At 47.3% G+C, this 16,034-nt stretch overlaps 1 protein-coding gene across 4 annotated transcripts in view; it reads left to right on the plus strand.

Moving 5' to 3' along the window:
* SGPL1 (sphingosine-1-phosphate lyase 1) overlaps nt 1–16,034 on the plus strand; it is a 490,430-nt gene that overhangs the window by 253,557 nt on the left and 220,839 nt on the right. The window lies entirely within an intron of this gene.

Here is a 16,034-nt window from a genome sequence, read left to right on the forward strand (position 1 = left end):
CCCCCCTCCTTTATAGTGAAGGGCACTCCTAGACCACTGTAAAATGGCACCCCTCATCCTCCTGAACTGGTCAGCCATCTTCAACACCATCTCCCATCACATTTTGATCAATAGACTCCACCACATCGGAATCCAAGGAGACACCCTCAAATGGATCGCCTCGAACCTCACCTGCGGAACCCAGAGGATCAGTCTCCCTCTGTACCCAAAAAGACCATCTGCAACATCCCCCAAGGATCGACCCTCACCCTCATCAACCCGCACATGACTTCCCTGGCCAACTCCATCTGATCTCATGGACTCCATCTCATCTCCTACTCAGACTAGTCCCAGATCATCATCTTGCTGTCAGAAGAACCCTCCATCACCAAAGCCAGCTTCCACAGATGTATGGTGAACATCACCTACTGGATGAAGGACACCTGTCTCAAGGTCAACACGAACAAAACTGAGAACCTCATCTTTGGGAACATCATCTCATGGAACGACGCCTGGTGGCCTGCTGAACTCTGCTTGTCCCCTGTCCGACGGATCACGCCCACAACCTCTGCATCGTCTTGGACAGAAAGCAGTCTTTGAAGAAACAGGTAAACGCAGTCTCATACACCTACTTTCTCACACTACGTGTACTCCACACGATCTTCAGGTGACTTCCAGTCACCTCATCACGAGCAGGCTAGATTACAGGAACACACTCTACATAGGAATCACCGCACGCCTCCTGATGAAGTACAGACAATACAAAACTCAGCAGCGAGACTAATTCCCAGAAGGACCAACATTACAGCACACCTCAAGAAGGAACACTGGCTCCCGATCCAGAAGAAATGCCAGTTCAAGATGTTGACACTTGCATATAAAGCACTGCAAAACAAAGGACCAGAATACATGTATGTACACATGACCTTCCTCCATCCAACTAGACTCCTGCGATCCAACCCCTGTTCCTCACAGACACCCCTCCCGGGATCCTTTGACTTACCAGTGGAAGAAGCTCTTTCTTACACGTGGCGGACAATTCTTGGAACATCCTTCCCCTGCACATCAGGACTGCCTCTGTGCTCCAACAATCCCCAAAAGGACTCAACACCTGACTATTCGAATTGAAAGATCACCATGTAGCGGTTAGCAACTCCAGTGCCTTGAGACATTTGCAGATGATTTGCAGCACTTATAAATGTTTGATTTATTGATTGATTGTTCCTTATGCAAGCGATACAGGATGCTGATAAAAACTGTGGTTTCTATTCGGGTGGCAGGGGTCTTCCTTCGGCCACCCCTGTGTCTACGACCACTGTGGGGGACTTTGGCCATAGGGCTCGATGTGCTTTGATGTCCTGTCGAAGTTCTTTCAAAAATCAATTTATACTGGTCTCCGGTTACAGGAAACCCAGCAGTTCCGTTTAACTGAGGGTAGTTAGTGACAATACTGGTTAGGCAGCCACTTATCCTCATGGGATCGGAAACCTTTAAACCAGAGGCGGCTGCCTCAGAACGAGGGGGGATGGGTCAGGGGGGATGGAAAAAAAGTAAAAAATGAACTTAACTTGGCCGCCGCCTTGCTTCACTCCTCTCCTCCGTCCTCACTCTGCTGGCCACACCGAAAGTCCCCAGGCTCCCACTCTCTCCCAGCCAGTCTCGACACTGCTGATGCTACGTCGTGATTGGTCTAATCGGCCTGTTTAGCCAGAAAGGCAGTGCCTGGGAGCCTGGGCATGTTCTCCTTTGTAAACAGCACAACAAACCGGGGGTCTAAATGCCAATCCTATGGCAGGCTAATCACACTCTCACTAGGGTAAAGTGTTGCCTATGTCGCACCAAAAACCCGCAAAAAAGAACTCCTAGCAGGAAAGAGACGCTAAAAGTGATATGTGGTAGGGATCCGCCCTTATGTGGTCTAGATAACCATCAACTTCTCGTTGTGATCAGTATTATCATTTGGTCAACCAGCTAAGGACGTGGTGTATCTCTTGATCATAGAGATCACCATACCAAAGTTACTGAGCTGGACGCGCCCACATTCACTCTGAGAAACACAGTGAACAACTAAGTAGTCGACCACCAAGAAGAGCAGTGCAAAACACAAAACTGTGCAGTGGTGAGTTAAAATAGGATAGTGTGCCCCAAAATGGATAACATTTTATTAAGATGCGGACACATCCCCTAACTAAAAACAGAACAGTGCAAAATGCAGTTTAAACAAATAACTGCCGAAAAAGGGCCAACATGTTTCAGCCGGTCGGGCAAAAAGTCCCTAGGCTTTCTTCAGGGCCTCTGCTCTCAAATATTGCTACTACGTACACACGTGATGATTAATGAACATACAGAAACATGAAACAAAATACTTGCTGTAATTCATGAATGCAATAACGCAAATAGGTTGGAATAAATAAAACCCACAGAACTCTGACCCTCCGCAGCAAGGAATGCAGATGGCATCTACAACAAATCAAATGAATAATTATCAGCGTTGTATTCCTTGTTTGGTTCCTAAAGTAAAAAGAGTTTGAATGTTGAGAATATTAAAGTGCTCACCCAGCTTGACCGGGGACTGGACCTCACCTGACCTGAACCATGCTCAGAATATAGAGGCCCAGCTCTGTAAAAAGTAAGATAGAAGGGAGACCAAAAGGATAGATAAATATAGAGCTGTATACTGATCTGTCTCTTCAAATAACCATAACCATAATCTAATTTTCCTCTTCACTACCTCTTACTCTCCAGAGGGTAGTTAATCAAAGACAGCCACTGGTACATCATCAAGCGCCCAGTATACAACAGCAAACCACTCAATATTGGAATCAAAAGAGGTAACCCTGACTCTCACAAAACTAATATATATCTATAAAGGACTTGTTTTCTATACATAGTGGATGTCTGTTTGTATGTTGTCAGCCTCTACATACACTCTCAATCACTAACTTTAAGGTAACCCTGTATCATGATTCAGAACTGCAATTCTATTTTATGTCCCTGAAGCTTATATTTGGGTACAACCAAGTTGCCACTAATAGCCATGAATAAACTGAAAAATAACATATATTCTGTAGCCCCACTGCCTACCTGTCCGTCGTTGCCTCGAGACTATTCTGAGTGTAGACCCGGACATGAGGCTCCTTTAAATATAATTTGCCATAACTGGACTACTTTACTACCCCACCCGATCTCTGCTTGTCAAAAATAAGGTGGAGTTCTTACTTCTAGTTGGAAAGATCTGATCAGGACACTGGGAACTCAAGATAGTACAGTATTATTCCTTGTTCGCAGTGTCTGTTAGTGCCCGACAAACTCGCTCCCATCCGAAAGCCAGTACACATGACTACAAAATTACGTCATCAAAATGGCGTCTGCAGTTCAATGTGAAAAATAACGGCGTCTGCAGAGCTGAGAAACAACTTGTGGGCTAAGATTCAACAAAATCAAGGTATTATATTTGTGAACAAACAGTCTAAGTGCTGCGATTATATCTATTTTTTGTTCACATAACCTGCTGCCGCTCCATGCCCATAATGAATGAGTACACAATTACGTCATAAATATGGCGTCTATAGTTCAATGTGGACCAAACGGCATTCAGTCGGGAAAACCCACAAGTGACAAGGCACAAGCTATTGGGCAATTGATGCTCCATACAAATGTGTTATAAATTACATATGCCCCTTACAGAAAAGATTTTGACAGTCAATATCTAAATCAATTGCAGAGAAGTGCTGATTAAACTACAGCATGACGTCCTACTACTGACGTTTGTAGTTTAACCATAACTTTATTGATCATGTACCGGGCTCCGATTTATGCTCCCTTTGCAGACAAGCTTTTATCAGTCTGTGTCTGAATTGCTCACTGAAATATACCACCATATCTAAATAAAGGCCTCTAGATGTTAAGAATTGCAGTTTCATCTCAATAACTGTATTAATCATATGTGAATCATAGATCATACTCAACAGAAAAGGAGCCAGGTGAAGAACATGCTAAGTGTGCATGACTGTTTGGTCGGCTCACGAGGCAAAACCAGGACCCTCAGCAGCAAAGGTGACTTCATCCCCCAACCAAGAGCGCACCAGGAGGCGTGTTTGCACAGTGGTGGGGAAAGGTGGAGTGGCCAGCTATTAGAACTATGCAATTCTGCTGTATGGGATTTACTGGAGGTAATAGGAGAAGTAGTTGGCCCCCAAGAATGTGCTTGGGGGCCAGCTACCCCTCCTGTTACCTCAAGTAAGTTCCACACAGCAGGATTGTGAGAAGTTGTCAGAGGCCACGCCCCCTTTCTCCACCGCTCTGAAAATATCTCTCTAACTACTAGTTAGGAGATAAAGTCCCCATGGCTCCAAAGAGACCTTGGGGGCCAAGAACCCTTCCTGGTACCTCCTGTACATCCCACACAGCGGAATTCCTGAGAGCTGGTTGGAGGCCAACCCCCTTTCTCCACCACTCTGTGAACGCAACTAGTAGATTATAGTTAGTAATTGGCATTTAAAAAAACTTTGAAATTCACTGAAAAACCATAGGTTTCAGGGACGCTATAGTTAGTAATTAGCATTTAAAAAACCTTTGAAATTCAATGCAAAAAGCACAGGTTTCAGTGACTTTAGTCTGACGTTTCACTTGTGCGAAACCAGAGAAATTCAGCCGTTACAGATAGCTGAGCTAACTGCACCACGCGCCCCCGCAATACACTGCTGAGGACGTCCCATATTACATCACTCATGACATGGTCAGTGACCACTGATGACATCTCAAATGACATAACTAATGACATCATCCACTTAATATCTGATGCACCTCCTCACATCCTAATATTACCTTTCTTACACCTGCTCCAAAATACAGAGTACCATTCTCGAAACCATAGACACACCAATACCAGTTAGTACATACTCACTCACTGATTCATTGGTCTACACACATTCACTCACCTCCATACAACCATACACATATACTGCCTTTCACTTATGAAATTACTAACACATATACCACTGGGACATCCATCCATTCACTCACCAATACAGCCATATGCACACTCACCCATACTCCACCTCACAGATGCACTCATGTACATGTACACCCACTGAATAACCCAGCCACACATCCATGCAGGGAGTTACACCCACCCACCCACCACCCACCCACACAGATACTCAGGCACCCACACATGCAGTCAGAGAACCAATCATGAACCCAAATAGACACTTGTATAGCTACTCACCAATCCATTCAGCCACTTACACATCAACTGACCGACTGATACTGACATTCACACAGATTAGTCACTCACCCATAGATTTACTAAGACACGTTTAATTACTCACTTATACAGTCAGTCATGTACCCTCTAAATTTATTTATTTTGAAGGTTTTGTATAGCGCAAACAGGAACTTGCGGGTATCGGAGCGCTATACAGGGAAGATATAAGAAACAGAAACCAGTATAGAAAAATATACATGAGTCTAATACAAAATATTAGCTAATGCAAACTAGCAAATATATGACAAGAATAAATAGTTCAAGTAAATTTAGACATGAGAATAGATTTCACTTCTTTTTTGAAAGATCAAGTAGAAGGATTCTGTCTCGTTTCTGGGGGCAAAGCATTCCAAATCCTGGGAGCCATTCCCGAGAAGGTCCGGTTGTATGTTTTCTTATTGCCAAATCATTGTGGTTTCAGTAGATTGATGGAGCTCCTGGAGGATCTGTTACCACAAGAAATCACCAGTTTCTGAGCTAGATAACTCCGAGTTCTGTGATGTAAGGCCTTGTGCGTCATACATGCGATTTTCAGATGAATTCTAGCCTTAAAAGGTAGCCAGTTGAGGGCTCTAAGATTAGAGGAGATGTGACCGTTTCTTTTGGAACCTGTGATAACTGTGGCAATAACTCATCCATTCAAACACTCATACACCCACTCACTCTTCAATACACCTTTGAGTATCTATATATAACATTCTTTAACTTTTAAAAAACACCCAGTCTTTGGATGATGTCATGAGTGATGTTATTTGAGATGTCATCAGTGATGTCACTGACCATCTCATGAGTGATGTAATATGTGACGACATCAGCAGTGCATTGTGGGGCGAGAGTCATAGTTAGCTCAACTAACTATAACAGCCAAATGTCTGGTTTTGTAGGAGTGAAATGTCAGACTAACTATAACGTTCCTGAAACCTGTTTTTATTTTCAGTGATATATATATATATATATATATATATATATATCTTCCCAAAGTTCCTCTGATCACAAGGACGCCACTCCGCACACAAAGGTTAACAAACCCTTGTATTAAGGCAGCTGCACACCAAAGCTGGTATTAATCAATTCCCAACGTGTTTCAAGGCAAACATGCCTCTTCATGGGGCAGATAACAGGTGACGAAGAGAACAGCAACCGTCATTTTCCAATTTGTATGCTCTCTCCAGTGAGGCATACTGGTAGTTGTAGTTCAAATTATCCCCCTCCGGTGGGGTCCGTACACTTGCCACTGTTTTATTTCTGCTTTTCAACAAATTCTACAGTCCTCCAGTGGGCCCCAGACCTTTCATGCCACTGCCACAATTCAAAATAAATTCTCGTGCGCTGTTCACGAGCTGCAAGTTGGCAGCCATGCCGACCCGTTTCCATTACACAAGGCGGTGCATCCTCCGCGGCTGAGGCCGCCGCGTGACATAACTTCCCAAAGTTCCTCTGATCGTAAGGACGCCACTCCGCAAACGAAGGTTAACAAACCCTTTTATTAAGGCAGCTGCACACCAAAGCCTCAGCCGCGGAGGCGCTCCTCCTTTCTTTCCCCTCGTCTTACCACAAAATTATTGGCGCGGACCTTAATTGCCACTTTCAACCGCTCACGGGGATTCCCTCTGTAACCTCAGAAGAGGATGACATCTGGCTTATCCTGGAATGCTCTATGTACCCGGAAAAGCGCCTATTTCCCTTGGCCCTTGCGATCAACAAGTTGGTTGTAACTCACTCCCTTAGGGCCTGCAACGGTAGACTCCTCCCAGATATCCTGAGTTTATGCACCTCTAACAGGCCAGGGAAAAGCACGACCATTGATTATATCCTGGTTTACGTGGAATTCTGGGCCCGAGTGAGAACCTTCTCTGTAATCCCAAGGGTCGATAGTGACCATAATTTACTGTCACTAGAATTATTTAATAAATTGGGGCGCCAAAAATAACAGGGAGGCGGAGACCATCACTAATCCCAACCTGGCTTAAGTGGCGGGCGACAGACCCATTAGGTGGGTGAAGGTTGCACTAGCGCCCGATAAGTTAGTTGACATATACAATCATGTAGTATGCGCTCTAGCAGAGATTAGTGACCTCTTGAGTTGCAATCGTGATCTCTCACACCCCCAGGCCTTGCAGCGCATCCATAATACGCTTCTCAGCTCACTGACTGACTATTTCTACACCACTAAGATTGATAGGCCTAGGGTATACAAGCATGACCACTGGTTCAACAAAAACTGTAGGGAGGCTAAAGATACCTTGATAAAGGAGGTGAAATTGGGGTCCCAGTCAAGCATCAGAAACGCCAGGCAAATTTACAAAAGACTGACCAGGGAGGCCAGGTCTGAGTGGGAGGCTGACAGATGGAAAAGTATCAGAGTGGCACTGGATGCCCGAGATTACCGGTGCTTTTGGAACTTGGTTCGAGGGGGGTCGGCTGCAGGGACATCTGCCATTACCCCTAACCTTAGTGAAGAGGTTTGGCTTGATCATTTTAAGCCCCTCTACTCACTTAGAGCTTCGAACTCTTTAGCAGTTACAGGCACCCAAATAACCATATCCGAACTAGCTCTCCCGGAGGGTATGGATCTTGACTGTCACCCCTGCACTTTCCTTGAAGTCCAGGCGGCTCTTAGAAGCTTGACTCCGGGGAAAGCACCGGGTCTAGATAGGATCCCTGGTAATCTATACCCGAGTGAGCAGAGGGTTTGGGCCCCTTATATCTGTGTCTACTTTAATGCCATTGTGAGAAAGATCCCGCACTCACCCGGAATATGCAGACACGACCATGGTATCTGCCACGCTCCAGGGGTCTACAACGTCCATATTCATCTCCTGTGTTTCCACAGGAGGATGTCAGTCGCCGGTTTGACCCGGAAGTCCTGTCCCCATATCCTGGAAGTGAGTAGTGCGAACCAATGAAAGGCGCGCGGGGTCAGGATGCAGGGGTGAGAGCAAACGCGGAAGGAGGAACAGGAGGCCGACATACGGCAGAGAGAAAGAGCGAAGACGCGGGACCCGTAGTAACCAGGAAGACGCGGGACCCGGTGGTAACCAGGAAGACGCGGGACCCGACTTGGAGGACTCAAGAACGCCAGGAAGCCCGGAAGACGGAGAGGACAGCTGGTCGGAGGACTGGTGGTGTCCGGAGGAGGCTGGAAGGCGGCCGTAACTCGGAGGAGAGTTACGGCGGGGCCGGTGAGTGTAACTGGCTCAGGGTCACACAGAGGGAGGGGGTGGAGGAAGTCATAGCGGGAGGGTAGAGCACAACAGGGTACCACGTAGAGAAGGAGCCTGTGTAATGTACGCTAGGACGCTCAGAATGCTTTGTCATAAAACGTACTGGTAGCTGTAAATACGCACTGTTTTCCCCCCTCCCTAGGCACTTAAAATTCACCATCCCCGCATCCCTATTCTTGACTTAGTGATAGGAAAACTCGGTACCAACCTGCCTCTTGTTGAATATTCCTAAAATGTCACACTGGTGTGGTGAAGGGACAACCCAATATACTCACAAAAGAACCCCATTCTGACGGTGCCCCTATTGTTTGTTTCCATCCTTCTATGAGCCTCCGGAACGTCCATCCCGGTTCCGAAGAACCAAAGGGCAAGAAAACATCTTTGCAAGCCTCCAGTTCCTCCGGCCCATCCCAGGAAACGTCAGAAGAAGAAGAATCCCCAACGTATCAGCCCTTTCCGCTTCCCCTTACTATTAATAAACCCACTTCTAAACCTTTATTTCTGCCTCCTCGCCTGTTTATCAAGCCCGCGCTCCCCCTGCCATTTTATTGGGTTTGGATTTTCCCCCGACTTGGCTGGTTTCAGAAATGATACCCATGCACAAAAAAAGCTTCTCCCCTGGACCCGGCCAACTACCGCCCCATTAGCTTGATTGACGTTCTCCAGAAACTATTTGCCCGCGTCCTCCTAACTAGGTTGCAGAGCTGGATAGACGACCATCACATCCTAACCTCCCTTCAAGCAGGTTTTCGGGCAAAGGTTTCTACGATCGACCAACTGTTTAGATTACAGTTGGTATACTGGAAGACAGTCACCTTGGGGGCAGGTAGTCTGTACTTGATCTTTGTGGACCTTCGGTTCGCATTTGACCTGGTGCAGAGGGATAAGCTATGGGCAATATTACTTGAGATGGGTGCCCCGCCCTACCTATGCGATTTATTCAAACGTTTGCACCAGGGCACGTACGCAAGGGTGGGGTATTGGAGGGGTGGGGAATTGTCGACTCCGTTCCCGGTGGAAAAGGGAGTGAGGCAGGGGTGCGTGTTAGCCCCCACGCTCTTCTCCCTCTTCCTTAATGGGTTGATTGCACACTTACTCGGAGCGCGTGATCTGGACTCCCCTAGTCTAGCTGGGCGTAAAATACCGGCCCTAATGTTCGCTGACGATACCCTCTTATTGTCAAAGTCATCCGGGGGTATCCAACGCACATTAGAGGCTTTCTGCCGCTTTTGCAGTCTGAGGAGTCTAGAAATCAACCTCTCCAATACCAAGTATATGGTCTTTAACACCAAACAACCCAATTGCCCCCATCCCCACCTGGAAGGAATGGTGCTGGATAGAGTGTCTACTTTTGATTATTTGGGGGTTACCCTAAATGATAGAATGGACTGGGGATCTCACTTGGCTACGGCTAATCTGAAGTTGGCCCAATCCTCTGGCGGTATCCTAAAGGTCTTTAACGAGACCTCTCTTAGATTGTTGAGTCCGCCTGTGGAAATCTATAAAGCCCAGGCGAGAGGGGGTGCGCTGTATGGTGCGGACTTATGGGGTCATTTCAGTGCTGCCCCGCTATCCCTCACTGAGAATAGCTTCATTAGGTGCCTTTTGAAACTTCCCCAGAGTACCCCACTAACTCCCCTAAGGCTGGATCTAGGTCTGGTGCCCATCCAGGAGATTGTCTCGAATCGTCCGCTATTGTACTGGAGACGACTCTGGTCTACTTGCGAGCTATAGGGAGGACTTAGGGGACCTTCTGTCCAGAGGGGGCCTGGGGAAGATCCCATGGTTAAAGCACATCATGCGCCTCTCCCAGGCTCTCGGCATGGGGGACTTGTGGTCGTCACCCGAGGAGGCTTGTGTCTTGCTCTCCAAGAAATCTCTGAGTCTGGCACTAAAGCGCCACCGTATGGATCTTTCATTATCACATTCCATGGGTAGGCTGACTAACACCTTCCTTGACATCAAGGCTCATCCTAACTTCGAGACATTTTTGGATGTTATCCAGCCCCCCCTAGCCAAGAAACTATACATCCAGTTTAGACATGGTTCATTGCCCCTGGGGGGAGTTACACATAAGTGGTCAAATGCCCCACACTCAGCGAGTTCTTGCCCAGGGTGTGCAGGTAGCAGAGAGACAGATCTGCACGTTCTGCTCTTCTGTCCCTCGTACACGAGGACAAGAGCCAAATGGATCATTTAATTCTGCAAGTCCAGGGGGCTAAGGGACTTTAGGGAGGTTTTCAGAATTCTTAAATATGATACCATCCCCCTGACAGGGTTTGCTATTGCAAGCTTTCTCCTGTCCATGTGGTTCTCAAGGTGTGCAATATTAAAATCTTCAAGACTATTATCCACCTTTCTTGTAGTTGTATGAACATTGTAGCTCATGAGGATCCTCTTCTTTAACAAACTGTTTGGGATCTTCCATCGCGAATATGCACTGTTTGTAGAGCTTATTATCTCTGTATCTCCCTAATCTTTTTTACTTTTCTACGAACTTAGTATTTTTTTAGGACTGGATTGTATTTTTTTTAAATATTTTCACTCACTTGTAAATGTGTAAATATGTCTTTTTATGGTGCTTAACCAATAATAAAAGCTTCTGACTGACTGGCTGATTAGTTATGGGTTTAATTTTGTTGAAATGAATTTTATTATAATTTTTTATAGATTTGTGATAGGAACACCGTTATTTTATAATTAACATTATTTAGATGTTTGTTATTTCTAAGGTGTAGTATTCAGTGTTCTTTTTATATTGTATGAACCTCATATTCTTAAAAAAACTGAACAGCTGCAGATATTTGACATGAGAATATTATGTTGCGACTGTGACTCAACAGCATCGACTGTGTGGGTGCCCCCAAGTGAGGATTCTGAGGGGAGTGTTGTTGATGTTTCCCTGCTGTGACAGGGCCAAATGGTTTGGACCCGGTCACTTGATGGTGTATTAATAAATACAGCCACCGCGGACACCACGCCATGAGACGCGTGTACGCGGTAGCCATCAGCACTAATACCTGTGGCTCCGTGTCTTCATTGTAGCGGGCCGGCCCTCAGGTTCACCACTCCACACGATCCTGGTTGCGCCTTCACCCGACTCCTTATATTCTTCAAGTCAATAAAAGTCCACAAGGACCCGAAGAGGGCAATGTTGCTCCACCTGGGAGGAAAGGACATCCACCACATAACCAGATCTCTTGTGGAGGCGATGCCCAAGACTCCTCATACACTCATCAATGCTCTCGCAGGCCATTTTGAACCCATGGCCAGTCAAGACTACGAGCACTCTATTTTTCGTCAAGCAAGACAACTGCACGACGAATCTCTAGAACGTTTCATGCCAGACTCAAACTCCTAGCATCCACGTGTGGGTTTAGAGATGAAATGGAAGAGATCAGGGGGCAGATTATTCAAGGATGTGCCTCGGTGAAGCTACGCAAGAGGATCCCGGAGGAATCAGGCAAGCCATTACCGGACATGCTGACCCTGGGATGCACAAAAGAACTGTCCAAAGCCTGAGCAGCGCACAAAGAGGCGACACTGCAATCAACTGTCAAAGCGTAACCGGTAAATGCAGTGACGATGAGACCGCAGGACTGTCGCAACAAGAAGCTAGTCACCAGCGGTCCGCAAGGGAATCCGCATTACTGCGGGTATTGTGGTGGCCCACCTCACAAGGCGGCTGATTGTCCTACGAAAGGCAAGAAGTGTACCGGCTGCGGGCGATTCAATCATTTTGAGAAAGTGTGTTGCTCCAAACAGTACCGAACGGTCAATGCTGTGCCTGACAGAGGTGGTGAGTCAAGTGACATGTACTACAACGACGAAGACGAGAAAGTGGTGCACAAGGTACACACGATTGGAGACGCAATTGGCGGGAGTAGGCGTTTGCCACAATGCTGCATCCAAGTAGGGGCACAAGATGTCATGGATGTCGTTGACACAGGAGCCACCATAAATATCTTGGCCGCCACTCTCTACAAGTCCATGCAACCGGCACCGAGCCTATAGTCCACCAAAGTCACAGTGTTCGCCTATGGGCAGGACAAGCCTTTGGAAATGAAGGGAAAATTCAAGACCGCAATGACCCATGAAAACAAGACGATCACTACCATGGTGCACGTCACGAAGGATGGACAAGGGATGCTTCTGGGATGTCGAGCAGCAGAGGACCTAGGGGTCGTATTGTTTGCATTCGGAATACACCAAGAGTCGGGCCAGCACATTCTCACAGCGTTCGCGTCCGTATGCGAGGGCATTGGCAGGTGTAGAGGAAAGGGAATACACCTTCACATCGACCATACAGTGCAGCCCATAGCATTGCGACACCGACGAGTGGCCTTCCATCTACGCCTCTTGGTAGAGCAAGAGTTGCTCGGGCTGGAACAAGTGGGAATCATAGAGAGTCTCTGGGCCCACACCTTGGGTTTCCCCTATTGTTGTCGCACGAAAACCGAAGCAACCGGGAGCTGTCAGGATATGTGTCGACATCAGACTGCCAAATGCCTCCATCAAGAGGGAAAGACACATCACCATGACTAATGATGACTTGATCGGAAAAATGGCTGGTGCTCAAAGCTCGATCTACGGTCAGGATATCACCAACTGGTCCTCAACCAAGCGTCTAGGAACATCACAACATTCTCCTCTCATGTGGGACTTCGCAGATACACCCGATTAAACTTCGGAATATCCAGTGTGGCCGAAGTGTACCAAAACGTAATTCACGAGCTGATGATGGACATTCCAGGAGTCATTAACGTGAGTGATGACATTATGGTGCATGCTAAGTCCATCCCAGAGCACAACTCCCGACTGGTGCAAGTCCTCCAAAGAATAAAAGACCCTGGACTGTTACTGCACAGAGAAAAGTGTGAATTTCTCAAGAACAAACTACAATTTTTTAGATATACCTTCTCGGCCGAGGGGGTGAATCCTGACCCGACAAGGTCAAGGATATTAAGAACGCATCGGCCCCAGTCACCATCACCGAAGTCCACAGCTTCCTTGGCATGGTGAACTACTGTGGTCGTATTATCCAAGACCTCACGACTCTCACCCAATCTCTGAAGGATCTCACCAAGGACTCTGTTCCATGGGTGTGGGGAGACATACAAGCCAAGGCATTCCAGGACATCAAAGTCTCCCGATCTGCTGCTACAATCCTGGCATTCTTTGATCCACAAAAGCTCTCATTGGTCGCAGTAGACGCAGTTTAAAGGGGTTGGGTGCGGTACTCATGCAACGTCGTACAGTAGAAGAGAATTGGGCTCTAGTGGCTTTTGCCAGCCGCTCACTTACCAACACCGAGCACCGGTACTCCCAGATTGAAAAGGAGGCTATTGCGATCCACTGGGGGTGTTGCCATTTCCATCTCGGTTTACGGTAAACCGTTCGTGGTAGCCACTGACCACAAGCCACTGTTGCCTTTGTTCTCTGGCACCTCCTCGAAGCCCCCACCTAGAATAGAAAAATGGATGCTGCAACTGCAAAACTACAACTGTCGGATCAAATACCAACCAGGGAGCCGTAATCATACGGATTACTTGTCTAGACATCCCCGGAATGCAAAGCCCCAGGAAGAGGAACAAGCCGCAGACACAGAGGAATATGTTAGGTGTATCACAGAAAGATCATTTCCTATTCCTCTCTCCATGAGCGATCTGAAGGATGAGACCGATAAGGATGAGTGCCTACAGAGAGTCAAGATGGCGGTGAAACACGGCAACTGGCACAAGGCCCGAGAGGAATGGAAGATACTAACCGATGAAGCCCATAAGATACTGTAGAGTCTGTATCATGACCACGATGAGTTAACAGAAGACAACACAGTATGCCTCATGAGACAACACCGGCTGGTGATTCCCTCCTCGTTGACTGCCTGGGTCATTCAACTGGCCCATATTGGACATCAAGGGATGGTTAAAACCAAGTCACGGTTGCGAACTAAGGTGTGGTTTCCCCTGATGGATGAGCTTGTGGAAGCTGCCGTTCGTGAGTGCCAGTGGTGCCATGTGATGGGAGGGAGTTCCAAACCTGCGCCCGTGATTACTGAGCCCAGACCACCTGGCACATGGATGAGTGTCGGTTTCGATTTCGGAGGCTTGCAGGATGGGAGACATACCTTCGTAGCCATTGATGACTACTCCAAAAACCCGGAGACTGAGATTGTGACCACCCCAAGTGGAGCGGAAATCATCCCAAAGATAGAAAAGGTTCATAGCTAAGCATGGCTTCATTCAAGAACTTAAAACCATCAATGGTCCGCCTTTTCAAAGCCAGGAGTTAGCCAACTATCTAACATCACTGGGCTCAATCATCGGCGGATTACCCCTCGCTGGCCTCAAGCGACAAGGGAGGTCGAACACTTCATGCGGACATTAAACAAGGTAATCCGCATAGCTCACGAGCGTCGCCAATCCTTGGAATTAGCTTTGTTCAAATTTCTGAGGAACTATCGACAAACACCTCATACCACTACGGACCTCACTCCCGGACATCTGTCAATAGGCTGAGTGGTCACAGACTCTATTTCCCCCCCATCTATGATGGAGCCCGGAGGACCCATATTATTCCCGAATAGACGAACTAAACCGTAGGGTGCATGACCAGGTCAGTCAGCATCGAGGAGCTCGGCAAATACATCTGCAGCAAGGCGATAAGGTGTTGCTTAAAAACTGCATGGCCAAACTGCATGGCCAAAGGCAAGTTCCAGCTTCCGTATGAAAGATGCCCCATGACTGTCATCAGAATACAAGGCACGAGGGTGATGGCCAGAAAGGGCTTTGAAATTGTAACACGAATGTTTCCCACTTCAAGAAGTGTCATCTCACAGAAGCTACGACGCCAGGCGGAGAGGTGGAAAGGAGGCTTCCCCGTGTTGAAACACCAGTCAGTCCAGAGGCTGAGGAGGTCAGTGGCAGTGTCCTGTCGCCTATGCAAGGGGTGGATCCTGAAGTGTCCCCGGACACTGACACCGGAGTGGTCCGGCATGACGACATGCCAGAAATGTCTGGAATGTCCTCAGCGACAACTATGAGTGAAGGGGTCGGAGCTGAGTCCGGTGTTTGGGGAAACTCCCAGCCTCAGCTCCGTTGTAACCCTGAGCTGAACAAGAAGCTGAGAGGCTACTTCATGTAAGACTGTTCTTTTTCTTTGGGGTTGCCCCAGGATGAGTAATTGGTGTGGACTGTGTTTGCTACGATCGTAGACAATTATTGGTTTGTGATTCTGTTTTTGGGAGTAATGTTATGTCGTGACTGTGACTCAACAGCCGCGACTGTGTGGGCGCCCCCAAGTGAGTATTCTAAGAGGGATGTTATTGGTGTTTTCCCTGCTGTGACCAGGCCAAATGGTTTGGACCCGGTCATGTGATGGTGTATTAATAAATGCGGCCACCCCGGACACTACATCATGAGATGCGTGTACGCGGTAACCATCAGCACTAATACCTGTGGCTCTCTGTCTTCATTCTAGTGGGCCGGTTCTCGTGCTCACCACTGCATACGATCTTGGTTGCGTCAATTCGAGTAACACATGGAAAGGATATGATTTAAAAG

The sequence above is a fragment of the Lissotriton vulgaris genome, chromosome 5 (assembly GCF_964263255.1).
Source record: "Lissotriton vulgaris chromosome 5, aLisVul1.2, whole genome shotgun sequence".
NCBI classification, from domain to species: Eukaryota; Metazoa; Chordata; class Amphibia; order Caudata; family Salamandridae; genus Lissotriton; species Lissotriton vulgaris.